Here is a 13,360-nt window from a genome sequence, read left to right as displayed (position 1 = left end):
ACCAAAACAAACCAGAAAAACCCTAGCCTACTAAAGTCAGAGAAACCAACTGGACTGTATACACTGTTTTCTGGTCCCAACTACCGCTAATTTATTATGTGAGTCTGGACAAGAATCTCAGCCTGCCACGCTCTTAGCTATCAAATGAAATGGTTGAACTACCCTATGGAATAGATTCTAAGACACACGGTTTCTCACATTTAACACTTGGAAATTGAGGACTGTCCCACAACTGATGGTCCTACAATTACTCGTGACCTAGCAGTGGTCAAGAAGTCATATCTGCCATGCCTATAAATACATAAATATGAAAAGCAACAGCTTCGAAACTAGCAAAAGGGGTGTCAGGGATTTGCAAAATGTCCCAGGGACTTTTTAAAAGAGTGAAACACTCTTTTAAAACTTATCATAAGGTTTAAGAGCCAACATCAAAGCCTTTTAGATTTTTTACAGGTTTTTAAAATTTAAATAATTTACCATTTATTTAAAATTTAAAAAATTACCACTCTTCATGGCACGGAGGAGATATTGTGTGGAAAAGACGAGTGATTCAGAAAGTTGGAATCTGAACATGAAGAAGCTTTAAGACTATTAACCAATTCATTTCCACTTTCCCTTTTTATGTATGCACAGAGGTGATATATGATTTTTTTTAAACTATGCGTATCCGTAGACACTTTATTTGTAGTAGCCAAAACCGTAAACAACCTGAATGATCATTAGTAGGTGAGGAGATAAACAAATTGTGGTAACCCACCTAATGGAATTGAGAAGTAGAATATTTCCTGCCATATCAGTAAACAAAGGCTCTCACAGTCATCAGTGATTGCAGCCACCATCAATGCTGAGCCCCGAAGGAACTCGGGAAGGAAAGAATACCTGCCATCTAGCAGCCATCAGACCAGTCATGCTCCACAGTAAGCCTTGAGGAAAGTCAGGATGTGAAAACACAGGATACTGGACCCAGAGAGGTGAGGTATATATTAAAGGAATGATTTCAGTGAGCCCAGACTCCTGCATCTTCCCATACATAGAAAACCACTAAGTTCCTTAATTTGAGATATCTGGTTTCCCTTTAATTAACAATAATCTTTTGATGTTCCGATTACTTGCCCTTTGTTGCAAAACTTCTATATAATCTGCCACCCCCATTTGCCTCCTCAAAGTGGTCTCTCAGGATTACTTGAGATGCTGTCTCCCAGGCTTGACATCCTAAAAATCCCCACTGAATATAACATAACTCTCAACTTTTAGATTGTGAATATTTTTTAAGTCAAAAGAATCTACTCAGAAATAAAAAGTAATGAACTATTGATACATACAACAACATAGATGAATCTCAAAACAATTATACTGAATGAAAGAAGCCACACCAAAAAGAATGTATGTGGCATGGTTCCATTTGTCTAAAATTCTAGAAAATGTAAACTGATCTATATGACAGCAAGCATATCAGTAGTTGCTTAGGGATGGAAGAGAGGTAGGGAGGGGAAGAGGAGTATGAAGAGGCATGAGGAAATTTGGTGGGTTTCTCATAACGGCTTCACAGGTGTATGCATTTGTCAAAACTCGTCAAACTTTTGCTTCAAATATGCGCAATTTGTTGAATGTCAATTCAAAAAACTATGTGTAAATCTAAAACAGCTCTTCAATACAGTAAAAAATACATTTTTAAGAAGGGTCACTTTCTTTTTGGTAATGCTGTGTGCCTTTCAGGATCTCAGTTCCCTGGCCAGGGACTGAACCCAGGCCCTGACAGTTAAAGAATCAAGTCCTAACCACTGGCCCACCAGGGAATTCCCAAGACGGGTCACATTTTATTTGGTAGCATGGGCACTTCCCTAGCGGTCCAGTGGTTAAGACTTCATGTTTCCAATGCAGGGCGTGCAAGTTTGATCCCTGATGGGGGGTGGGGCAGAGGGAAAAAGATCCCACATGCTGTGAGATGCAGACAAATGATGAAAAAAATTAAAGACAATAATTGGCAGAATTTTTCTTCACAGTGCTATGTAAAATATTGGTATATTTTATGACTCAGGTATCTTAGATAAGATTCTATTTGTAGTTCTGGTCCAGAATTCTACAAGTATACCCCAACTTCTTATCTTCCCCTGAAACAGACTAGTTCTGGTTTTCTTGATCATACCATTAATTTACCAATCATGAGTAAGTGTTCGTGTGTGTGCTTAGTTGTTCAGTCGTGTCCGACTCTTTGTGACCCTATAGACTACAGTCTGCCAGGTTCCTCTGTCAATGGGATTCTCCAGGCAAGAAGACTGGAGTGGGTTGCCATTTCCTCCTTTAGGGGATCTTCCCTACCCAGGGATTGAAACCGCATCTCCTGCATCTCCTGCACTGGCAGGCAGATTCTTTACCCCTGAGCCACTTGGGAAGCTGAATCTACCGCTCACTTCCAAAATTCTGATCAGCTGAATGTCCTCCCTTTCCACCCTTGTCTCACCGGTTACCACTTCCACTGGATTCTTCCTGCATGATACTTTTCACATCATCCTTTTCTGTCAGTCTTGTTTTAGATCTTTGTTCCTTTGGACTTGGAGTACCCTCATTGCATTTTTAAAGGATTCTATTCTTCCCTCTAAGCCATCAGAGTACTATAGTTAGATCATCTTTCTTCACACTGCAAACAAGCCACTTCCCTGATTAAGGACTTACAATGGCTCCCTTTTGTCTACAGAATGAAATTTACACAACCTAGCATCCCAAGCTCCCACTGTTTGGCTTTGATCTGCACTTTGCATTTTCTGTCTTCATAACTTTCCTGAGGGAGCCCTCCAACCCAGCCAAAATGGTTTATTCACTCTCTGTGGTAGGCAGAATAATGGTGCCCTAAAGATGCCCACATGCTAATCCCCAGAATCTGGGATGTTACTTTACATGGCAAAGGACTCGGTGTGATTAAATCAAGGATCATAAACTAGGGAGACTATCCTGGATTATCTGGGTGGGCCCACTGTAATCACAAAGGCTCTTAAAAGATGGGACAGGAAGGTAGAAGAGTCAGAGAATGAGATGTGATGACAGAAGCAGAGGGACAGAGTGATGCAATTGCTGGCTGTGAAGATACAGGAAGGGGCCAAGAGCCAAGAAATGTGTGCGGCCTCTAGAAGCTGGAAAGGTCTGGGAATGAATTCTCCCCAGAGCCTTCAGAAAGAAATGCAGCCCTGCTGACAGGCTGATCTTAACCCAGTGAAACCTGCTTTGGACTTCCCACCTCCTAAGCAATGCCATAATAAATTGTGCTGTTTTAGGCACCTGCATTTGTGACAGCAGCAATCAGAAACTAATATACTCCTTTATTCATGGACTTCCATTTTCCCAGATAATTTTTCTGGACACTAGTTTGTCCCTTCCCTCTGCATTCACTCCCGGCACTGCTCTGTGCCCCAGGAAAGTGATGTATTTACACAGCATCATCAGGCTTCCTTGCTCTCTGACTTGTTTGGCCAACAGGAGGCACTAGCAGGAAACTGGAGGGAGGCTGGTGCAGAAGGCAATACGGCCCACTAGCAAGCCTTCCCTGTAGGGCTGCCCCCACCCCTGTCTTGCTGACTTGAGGCCTGGGGGTGATGAAGGGTCCCTGTGTGGCTGGTGCCAGATTTCCGTCTTGTTGGACTCCTTACACCCTCCCTACAACTCTGTAAATAGGATCCTTATTTAAATTCCCTCAAATTACTCAGTTGAGTGTGTCCTCTGTTTCTTGTTGGGACCTTGGCTGATACTGTAATGTCACTTGGAATGCTGTTCTCTGCTCTCATGGCCAATCCATGAGCTTTGCTTTGGAGACCTGGCTCAGGTCCCAGCTCTGCGGACCACAGAATGTCAGGGCTGAGTGAGGCCTGAAAGGTCATCCAGTCCAGCAACATAGATGGTTTTTCTCCTACTTCTCTGACCACTTCTTCTTGGTCTCCTTTGGCAATTCTTCCTCTGCCTTAACTACTGGCATGTTACAAGATCCTGTCTTACCATTTCTTTTCTGACATTGCACATTCCCCCTGGGAGAAACTTGTCCCCTCCAAAATTCTCATTATAATCCACATCCTGAGGACCCTCAAATCTTTGATTAAGACTTTGTTCCTTGAGGACTAGATCCATGTATTCCCACTGCTGAACCAACACTTCACTGAATCAGGCATCTCAAATGGTAGAAGTACTTGCATCATCTTTCCTGCCAAATAGCTTCTCCTCCTCTGGAATTTCCAATTTCAGAAATTTGGCCAAGGAAGCAGGGAACCATCCTTGACATCTCCTCTTCCTTGTCTCCTCCTCATTCATCAATCCAGTCCTTAAACCTAAACATGTTGAGGATCCATCTGCTTCACTCATCTGCACTTCCACATCCAGTCTCAGTCCATTTTGATCAATTCTTCATACAAATGGCCAAAGTGGTCTTTTAAAATAATTCTTCCCTAGTTACTTAAAATCCTCCTGTGGCTTCCCTTTGCCTTGAGGATAAGGTTCAGACCCACAGTCTGACCTCTGTCATCCTCATCAGCCTCATCCTGCTCTGTATCCCCAGCTTCCCCTGGCTCCAGCCTCCTGGACTGCTTCCAACTCCTGGATCACGCCTTATGTTGTTTCCTCTGCTCAGAGCACTCTTACCCCTTCTTCCTCTGGCTGACTGCTAGCCAGCTCAGCTCATCTTCCAGTCTCAATGTAAGCTTCAGTCAGTTTGGTGCTCTGTAATAACCTAGAGGGGTGGAATGAGGGGGCGAGTGGGAGGGAGGCTCAACAGGGAGGCAAGGTGATACACGTATACATATAGCTGATTTGCATTGTTGTACAGCAGAAGCTAACATGACACTGTAAAGCAATTATACTCCAATTAAAAAATAAATATGAATGTAAGTTTCAATTCCTCGAAGTTGCCTTGTTTGTAATCCCAGGCAGGTCTGAGTCATTCCCCACCCCAAGGCACACCCCTTGTTCAGAGCTCTTCTTGACTTTATTACAACTGCTTGTTTTATCTCTGTCTTTTTTGCTAAGCTCTGTGAGGGTGGGGACCGTATCTGTTTTAGTCACTGTTATGGTCCTGGCTCCCAGCACAGGTCTTGACCCAGGATAGGCATCCAACAAATATCAAATGAAGGAAATGAGCTCAGAAAGGTGAAGTGACCTGTTGGTTCAAAACTAATCCCATCATATCCACAGCCTCCACTTTCTGTCATGGAACTTTCTGAGGCCACTTAAGCACAAAACAGTTGCTCTGTTCCCTAAATTCAACTACACCGCCAAACCCTAGAGGACAGGGATGATGTCATGATTCTTCTATTCCTAGGCCTCTTGTAGATTCATTCAACAAATATCTACTGACAGCCCACCTTTTTTCACTGCTGGGACAAGAGCAGTGAGCAAAACAGATGATATCTCGTACTGGACCGGAGCTGAGCTTACAGTTTGGCAGTAGGAGAGACATTAATTAGGTAGTTACAATAACATGTTAATACTATGTGACAGTCCCTGTTAAAACAAACTGCATATGTTGCACTCGTGCATCAGGAGGGTGTGAAAAATAAAAATAATGCACCCTCCTGAAGCACAACTTTGAAGATTTGGGGGAAAGCTGGTTTTATTTTTAATAACAAATATAGATGTATGTGGACATATTATTCACACAGCTTTTAAAGTCAAATCACAGATTTCTGGCTCAAGGATGGCCTGCTTTAGCCCCTACTCAGGGCTCCGAGTGTTCACACTTGCCCTCTCCTCCTATTAGTGATGCCGCAGTGGAAAGCTTCCAACATCACTGCAGTCTCACCTCTGGTAGAGTGCTTGTCCCATGGCGAGCTCTCAACCTGCAGCAAGAGACTAATGGGCACACTGGAGCGAAGCAAGTGCCAATCAGCGCTTCAGGAGTCCAGGTGCACATGCATACCAAGAAGGTTAGAAAACGAAAACAGGAGCAAGGACTGGAGCTGAAGGAAGGATGACTTGGGCCCTTCAATAACTCTCCCTATGAGAGACATGAACCCTGAGAAGGAGAGCAAGCAGTGTGGCTTTCTTTACTTCTTCTCCCACTACCTTACTTGTATATGTATTTCATAACTGGCATGAAAGAGGAAAACCAGGTACAACACAAAGTGCCCAAACTTTGGCCTCACCTCCACGCAGACTTGGAATCAAACCCAAATTCAGCCCTATTTAATAAGCCTGCTCCAAACCAAAGACCCATTTTTACAGAAGAGTAACAAAAAACACTTGTAAAACCTAGTGAAAAGTTTTTTAAATGGGTAAAACTGCCATGAATTGCTTAGGAGTACATATGTATCTGGGAAAGCTACAAAGGACAACACATGGAAAGGACAGACATCTCAGAAGGAGGGGCGGGGGATCTGATGGGGAAAGGACGACCTGACCTTCCACCTCACTGATGATGATTTCATCCCAAGAGGGGAGGTCAGTATGTGAGAAGTTATTATTCTTTATTACGTATCTTCAATATTTTATAATAATCTTTAAACAATGAGTGAACCAGTTTGCACAAGACAGCCAAATCTACATTTTCTAAAACTAATAAATTAGAAAAAAAATCAGCTTAGCAATATATCCTCCAACAAAACAAAACAGGAATTTTTAAATTGGAGTATAATTGCTTTACAATTTGTGTCCATTTCTGTTGAACAACAAAATGAATCAGCTACATGTATACGTATATCCCCTTCTTCACCCCCCCATCCTACCCCCCTAGGTCATCACAGAGCACGGAGCTGAGCTGCCTGTGTTATAAAGTAGCTCCCCACTAGGTATCAAAACAGGAAGTAATCCTACATATTTAATTTCTTTCTAGCTGCAGGCAAATACAAAGATGTGTACAAAACACATAGCCTGTGTTTTGGAATCTAGCTATTTCAAGATGGCTCTTTCGAGTCTGTTTTTTTTGTTTGTTTTTTTTTAAGTAACCGAGTGGCTCCTGCCATATCCTCAAAAATCTGTGCAGGAGATGCAGGACAGAGAATGGGGTGTGATAAGGAGGAATTTCAGGCAAAAAATATGAGAAAGCAATTGGAAGGGGCAAGCTGAATGGAGAATGAGGAATAGATCTTACCAGAATGAAAAGATCTCACAACACAAACGTGGCCATAGCTTAACCTGCTCAAAATAGTCTCCTTTTAAAACAGTGTGCCCACCAGTAAGCACTCCCTCCAGGTTCAGAAGAGAACAGGAGACAAAAAGCATAGGTCTTGGAGTCAACTAGCCCGGGATCTGATGGCTACAATCCATGTGCGAGTGACAGCCTCTCCGAGCCTCTGTCTCATCCTCGGTGAAACAGGCAGAGCAGTACTTATCTCAGAGGGTGGGGGTGATGTTTAATGTGGTGACGTATGTACTGGGAACAGCTGCTAACACATTCGAGCCCTCAGTCAAAGCCATTTCTCTTTTGTCCTTGGGTGCAGTCTTCTACGTGGGCTATTTGTTCCCTCCATTATCCTTGTCAGGATCTGTTGAACGTGGAGAGGCAGCACCCTATAGGAACCCTGGGTCAGCGCTGCCAGGTGTAGTGAGCTGCCATGGGGAGGCTGGCCAAAGTATGAGATAGGTTTCCACCTGGGCAGGAAGTTGCCAAGAAGCTTCCTGGCGGGGGCAGAAGGGTTCTAACATGGAAAATCTCACTGTCTGCTCAGACCGCCACCTGGTTTCTAATTCTCCTGGCAGGTCCTACTCCCTGTCGCTGCCCTATCCTTTGTCTGGCCCTATTCTCTGCTTTCTAAGGAGTTCCTGTTTATGGACTTCTGTGTACCTCCTTGCCTTCCACTTGGGTGTCTGGGTCTCCAGCTGTCTATTGGTTCTAGCTATGTCCCCTCATCTTGGCTTTGGGAAGTTATGGGCTTCTCACTTCCTGACTGGCACCAAGGGTTCCCTACCGTTTGTTGACAAAAGCTGGCTGCTGTCTGCTTATGAATCTTTGACTCAACTATCTTCTCTCCCTCTCTGGCATCTATCTCCTAGTTTGATTTTGATCAAAGCTTTGTTAAGGGTTACAGGTGCTATGTGCCCTTTGACTCATGACTGCCCATCAAGATGATATGCAAAATATTTAATAACTGGTGTGAAATGGGCATTGGGCATCAGAATGGATGTCGGCTATAAACAAGAGGGGTGGCTGACCCTGCATATATTGGCTGAACAGCATCCCAGCTCCCTAGACTCCAGACCCCTCCCCTCTGCTCTGACAAGAGGCCTCCTGGTTCTTTCACTGGACTGAAACCTCAGATTTCCTCCTTACTCCTCACATCCTGGCTTGCTGCAGCTGGTCTTGTGCCTTGTGTCATGAGCTCCTATTACCCACAGTCCTAGGGCTGACCTTCTCATTCCCTCTCTATTCAGCTATCACCAGGGAAACCCAGGAATACAGATGATACACAGGAAAGAGATGGGCTAGCCTTGGTGCCAAACCAGGGGGGCAAAACATAAAAGCATATGAGTGTGTCTGTGTGTAGGAAAAAATCCTTGTAGCAAAAGATTCAGTATAAAATTAAAGTGTTATATCTTAAGAATTGGTTTCTTAAAATATAATCTTAATCTGTTTTCTTAGTCTGGTAATAGGAAATCTCTTCTGCACTTGCCTTCTATGAGCTCCTTTGATCCACTTATAGTCTATAAGGAAACATTTGGTTGTATGTGATTCACAAATAAAGCGAACAAGAGGAAATCCTTGAACTTCTGTCAGAAAGCTGGGTCTGTTTTTCCTCCAATGTTCCCCTAATTCAAAATAAAAAGAACCAGCACCTAGAACTTCCTGCTATAGAGGCGCAGTTCTTGAACTCAGAGAGAAAACGGACAGCGCTTTCAGGATGGTTTGTGGGGAGGGCTAGAAATTCTAAGGTATGGGAATTTCAGAATTTGAGGTTGGAATTAGGGGATGGGGTGTCTTAAGAATAAACGATTGATAGTAGTTAAAGCAAGAAAGAGAACTTCCCCTGACCCCACTCACTCCTCCAACAGGACTGAAGTCTTGAGTGAGCGCAGTGAGACACAGACTCACTGTGAGCTCCCTGCAGGTTCACTGCAGGCGTCCACACTGTCCTCCGCAATCCTTTCTCTTTGTTTGCTTGTCTATTTGATCGATCACCCCAACTTTTAATTTAAAAAGTTCAAATCTACACAAAAGGTACAAGAACAGAACACCCATATACCATTCTCTTTGATTCACTGTCGTCATTTTGCTACATTCTCCAGCTTCCTCCCCAGCCCTTTACTCCCCCTACCCTGAACCAGCTGAAAGTTGCAGATGTCATGCCGTTTTGCCTCTAATGCCTACATCTCAAAAGAAAATGACAGTGTCCTACATGACCACCGTACCATCGCTGCACCTAAGGAAGCAAAAAGTAATTCCATGATATTTATCTAATATGTAGTCCATAGTCAAATCTCTCCAATTGTCTCCAACTAATCAATCATAGCCTTTTTTTCTTCTTCTGATTTAGGATCCAAAGTTCATACATCCCAATTTATTGTTAAGTCAGTTGAATATTTTAATCTACAATACCCTGGCCCCACCATCTTTTTGGCAGGAACATTACACAGGTGAAGTTATGACCACCTCATTGCATAACCCAACAGGAAACTCATGGTATGTGTTGGTATGCTTGATCATTCAGCCGAGCTGATAACTTTCTCATCTCTCTATTGTAAGGACACATTTTCCCTAGGTACTATGTGGCAAGATACTTTGAAATAATGTCAAAATCCTCTTCCCTAACAACCTCTGGCTCAAAGGTTTTGTCATCTGTGGATGAATCCTTGCCTGAATCAGTTACATTAGAGTTGCAGAGCACTGGTTTTCTGATTCTCTCATTCCTTCTATTGTGTATTTATTATGCAAACAATGACCCATCAGTACCCATCCTCTCTATCCTCAGTGTCTGAACTCTCTGGTTACTTTCTCTGCCGTTCCTCCCCTTCTCCTTGCTCACCATCTCTGAGGGCTCCTGCCTAGCCCTGGGGAGCCATTTACATCTCCCTTTACCTCTCATCAGTTCACCTTCAGCCAATTAAAAACAAACACAGAAAATCCACAGCATGTTGTTGTCTACATATTTATACTAATTCACAAAAATTAAAACAGTTGTAATGCATATTTATTGGATTAGACTGCAGAGAGTAGAGAAAACCAGTTCTATTTTTGAAAAAAAAAATCAAGTTGCCTAAACCCTGAAAACTCTTTCTTCCTCACTAGGTAAAACCTCCTCTTCTGTCAGTGTCAGGCTTTCTATAATGGTGTTGAACAGACGCACCCTCCTCTCCTTAGTTTCTTGATATGAGAGCCTTGGAAGAACAGAGGTTTAGAAATCATTTAGGCGGAATACCCGGTTTTACATGGAGAAAGAGGTTAACAGAGGTGAACAGACTTGCCCAGGGTCCCTCAGCTCCTTAACGGCAGAGCTAGGGAAATGGGTTTTTATGATACCTGCTCCGACCTTCTTTTCATTCCCTTCTCAAGGACCTGGTGATCCCGATGTTTAATAGGCAAGAGGAAGCCCACTGCATTCACAGCCTTCGTTGCTAAATCGCATTTTGCCTGCATCACCTTCCCATCTTTGAATACTTCAAAAATTCCCATTAGGAGCCATTATTGTCATTGTTATTATTAAAAACTAATTTTCACTCCTGCAGGTCAACAAGGAAAATTTAGGAAGACTCAAGGGAGCACATGCTAACATAACTTAAACCAGAAAAAAAAAAAAAAAGAGTCTCACGACCTGCATCAGGCCGCTCTCATAACGCTGCTTTCTCGGAGGCTGAAACACCCTGCGGGTGACAGTTCCAGCCGGAGTCCACCCTTCCCCGCCGCCCGATCTAACGCTGCAGTGACAGGCATTAGGCTCCAGGAGCTTGTCAAACGTTCACAGGAGAGAAGTGGGGAACAAAGCCCAGCGTGGAAACACCCGGCCCCGCAGCTCAGGGAGGACAGAGACCGCGCCCTCCCTGCGGCGGCTGGGGGATGCAGAGACTGCGGAGCCGCAGTGCAGCGCGTGGGACCCACACCCGCTGGGCGCCTCCCTCCCGCGCAGCCCTCCACCGCGCTTTCCTCCGCGCCGCGGGCCGATCCGAGGAGGCCAGAGGCGGTGCCGGCTCCGCACGCCCTCCCGGCTGAGCGCCGACCCCGCAGAGCATCCTTCCGCGGGCAGGGAGGGCGCGGCCGCCCCGCGCTGCTGGCCTGGGGGCTGCAGACGGCACCTCTCCCGGGGGGGCCCCCACCCACCCCCGGCGCGCTCACCCGTGCGTGCGCCCATCCCGGAGCGGGCGGTGCGGGCAGTCAGTCCGTCTACCCCGAAGTAGCGGGGCCGGCGAGCAGGGCGGCGCCGTGGCCCGGGAGAGCGCGGCGATCAACAGGCGGCTCCCGGCCGGGCGCGGCGCCGGGGCGCGCGGCTGCCTCGGAGCAGGCTGGGAAGCGTAGTTCGGAGCGGCGAGCGGCGGCCGCGCGGAGGCTGGACCCCCTGCCCCTGGCTGTCACCCCGGGCTTCCCCACCCTCCGCTGCAGGTGTCCTCGCCCGGAATCTGAGTCCCGACCCTGTAAGCGCTGTGCGGGCGAACAGGACCTCAGCCTTGGGACCAGGCTGTAACGGGCTCTCTTGAGAAGCCCGGGGCTACGGATAGGGTGGGTGGCAAAGGCTCTCCAAGCTCGTGAGGAGCAGCTGGGTGAGTGAGCACCGTTACTTCGAAGCCGTGAGAACACCGGCTTAGACACAGACGAGGCCTGTCCTGGGTTTTACTGGCTTTACGCCGGCCTCAGGCGGAGCGTGGGGAGTAGTGGTTGGGGCACATGCCTGGGCGTAGGGAGGTGGGGTGTGGCGAGGCTGATCTAAAGTTTGTGGGTGAGGATGTTCGCCAGCCCATGCACACGTGGTGGCTTCACTGAGAGCCTCAGCATCCTCATGTGTAAAGTATAGACTTAAAGCTTGAAAGTAAGTTGTGAGGACCAAATGCATTTTAGGTGCGTATGTGAAAGCCTTGTGGTCAGGCCCTTAGCACATACTCAATAACGTTCCTGAGGGGTTACAGGGAGACCCAGGCACACTTCCGATCTTGAAAGCCCTGTGTATAATGCTAAGTTGTATAGTTGGCCTCGTTGGTCTGGATAAATAAATGTTAAAGCCCACCGAGTTTGCTGTTGTCAGCTATTTAGCCGGCTCACTTCACCCAGAATATGTACTGTGATGTGTCCTCTATGCCAGGTTCTTGGGAGCTACAAAGACAGAGAAAATACTGTCTGTTCTGTGAAGCATGGAAGCGGGGGTGGGAGGTGGGGGCTGGGGGTGGTGCGACCTAGGACAAAGATTGAAATTATGAAAATACATGGCATAATAAGGTTACCTTCCAAAAGCATTTTCTACCACATGTGACATCTCTCCTTTTTGAACTCTTGCTGCATACTTTCAATGCAATATTTCACGTTATGGTGGGATTTGCATTTTCCAGATGTGGTGGAAGGAAAATGAACCAAAGGGATGGATGCAGCATTGCTGGCATAATCTCTGAAACAGGCAAAGAGTGAGTGGATGTGAATCAGCATCATAATCTGGCAATGACCTGTGCAGTGGTCATGTGACCCCCCCAAAAATGCTGCAGAGAAAATTCCATGTTTGAAAATAGTAGCATCACTTTGCCTTTGTGGAAGTACATTCCTATCCATGTTCTCATTTGACTTTTCCAACAACACTGTGAGATGCACGGTGAGGATTTTCTTCAGAGTTCCAAGAGGCACAGAGAGGTGATATGAGTTATTCAAGGCCATCCAGCTGGTCACTAAGCCTTCTTCTCTCCTTCTGTCCTGGCCTTCTCTGAAGAGGCACTCTCAGTGCTGTCTTTCATTTGTACATTTCAAAACAGGGCCATGTTTTCCCCAGGAAGAGGGCTGAATCAGAAAATAAACTTAATTCTTAAAGGCCCTTGGAACTATAAGCTAGAATAGTGGCATCCGGTAGCTGCTGACCGAGAGCCCAGTGTTGTGTCCACTAGCAGCTCTGTAGTGATGGACTACAGCTTCTGTCACTACACTATAGTGATGGACTACAGACTCTGGGGAACCTCCTCACCAGAATGGCGAATCTGCAAGACAAGGAGTGAAATGAAAGGGAGGTGTGGCCACATCAATTTAAATCACATTCCCATGTTTTCCTGTATTTTTTTTATTCCAAATGTCCTATGTAACAGATCAGATGCCTTTGACTTTTTTTATGTTGTACATTTGTCACAAATTATAGCTTTCTGTTAAATAAGAATAGGACTGCTTACAGATCAAGCTAGTCGCTTCCCCAGAGAAAGCTGGTGGTAGGCATAAGCTGAAAATAACAAAGCAATTTTATCAGATTGTAAGAAAGGGTAGCAAATGTTTAATATA

At 45.5% G+C, this 13,360-nt stretch overlaps 1 protein-coding gene across 1 annotated transcript in view; it reads right to left on the bottom strand.

Moving 5' to 3' along the window:
- TMOD2 (tropomodulin 2) overlaps positions 1 to 11,607 on the bottom strand; it is a 55,862-nt gene extending 44,255 nt beyond the window's left edge. Inside the window, exon 1 of the mRNA XM_070377899.1 lies at positions 11,237 to 11,607. The gene's annotated coding sequence lies outside the window, so the exon portion shown is untranslated. The remainder of the gene's footprint in view (positions 1 to 11,236) is intronic.
- Positions 11,608 to 13,360: the final 1,753 nt, after the last annotated feature.

Source organism: Bos mutus, chromosome 10, assembly GCF_027580195.1.
Source record: "Bos mutus isolate GX-2022 chromosome 10, NWIPB_WYAK_1.1, whole genome shotgun sequence".
In the NCBI taxonomy this organism is placed as follows: domain Eukaryota; kingdom Metazoa; phylum Chordata; class Mammalia; order Artiodactyla; family Bovidae; genus Bos; species Bos mutus.
The sequence above is the reverse complement of the archived record's forward strand: the minus strand, read 5'-3'. Positions and strand labels throughout refer to the sequence as shown.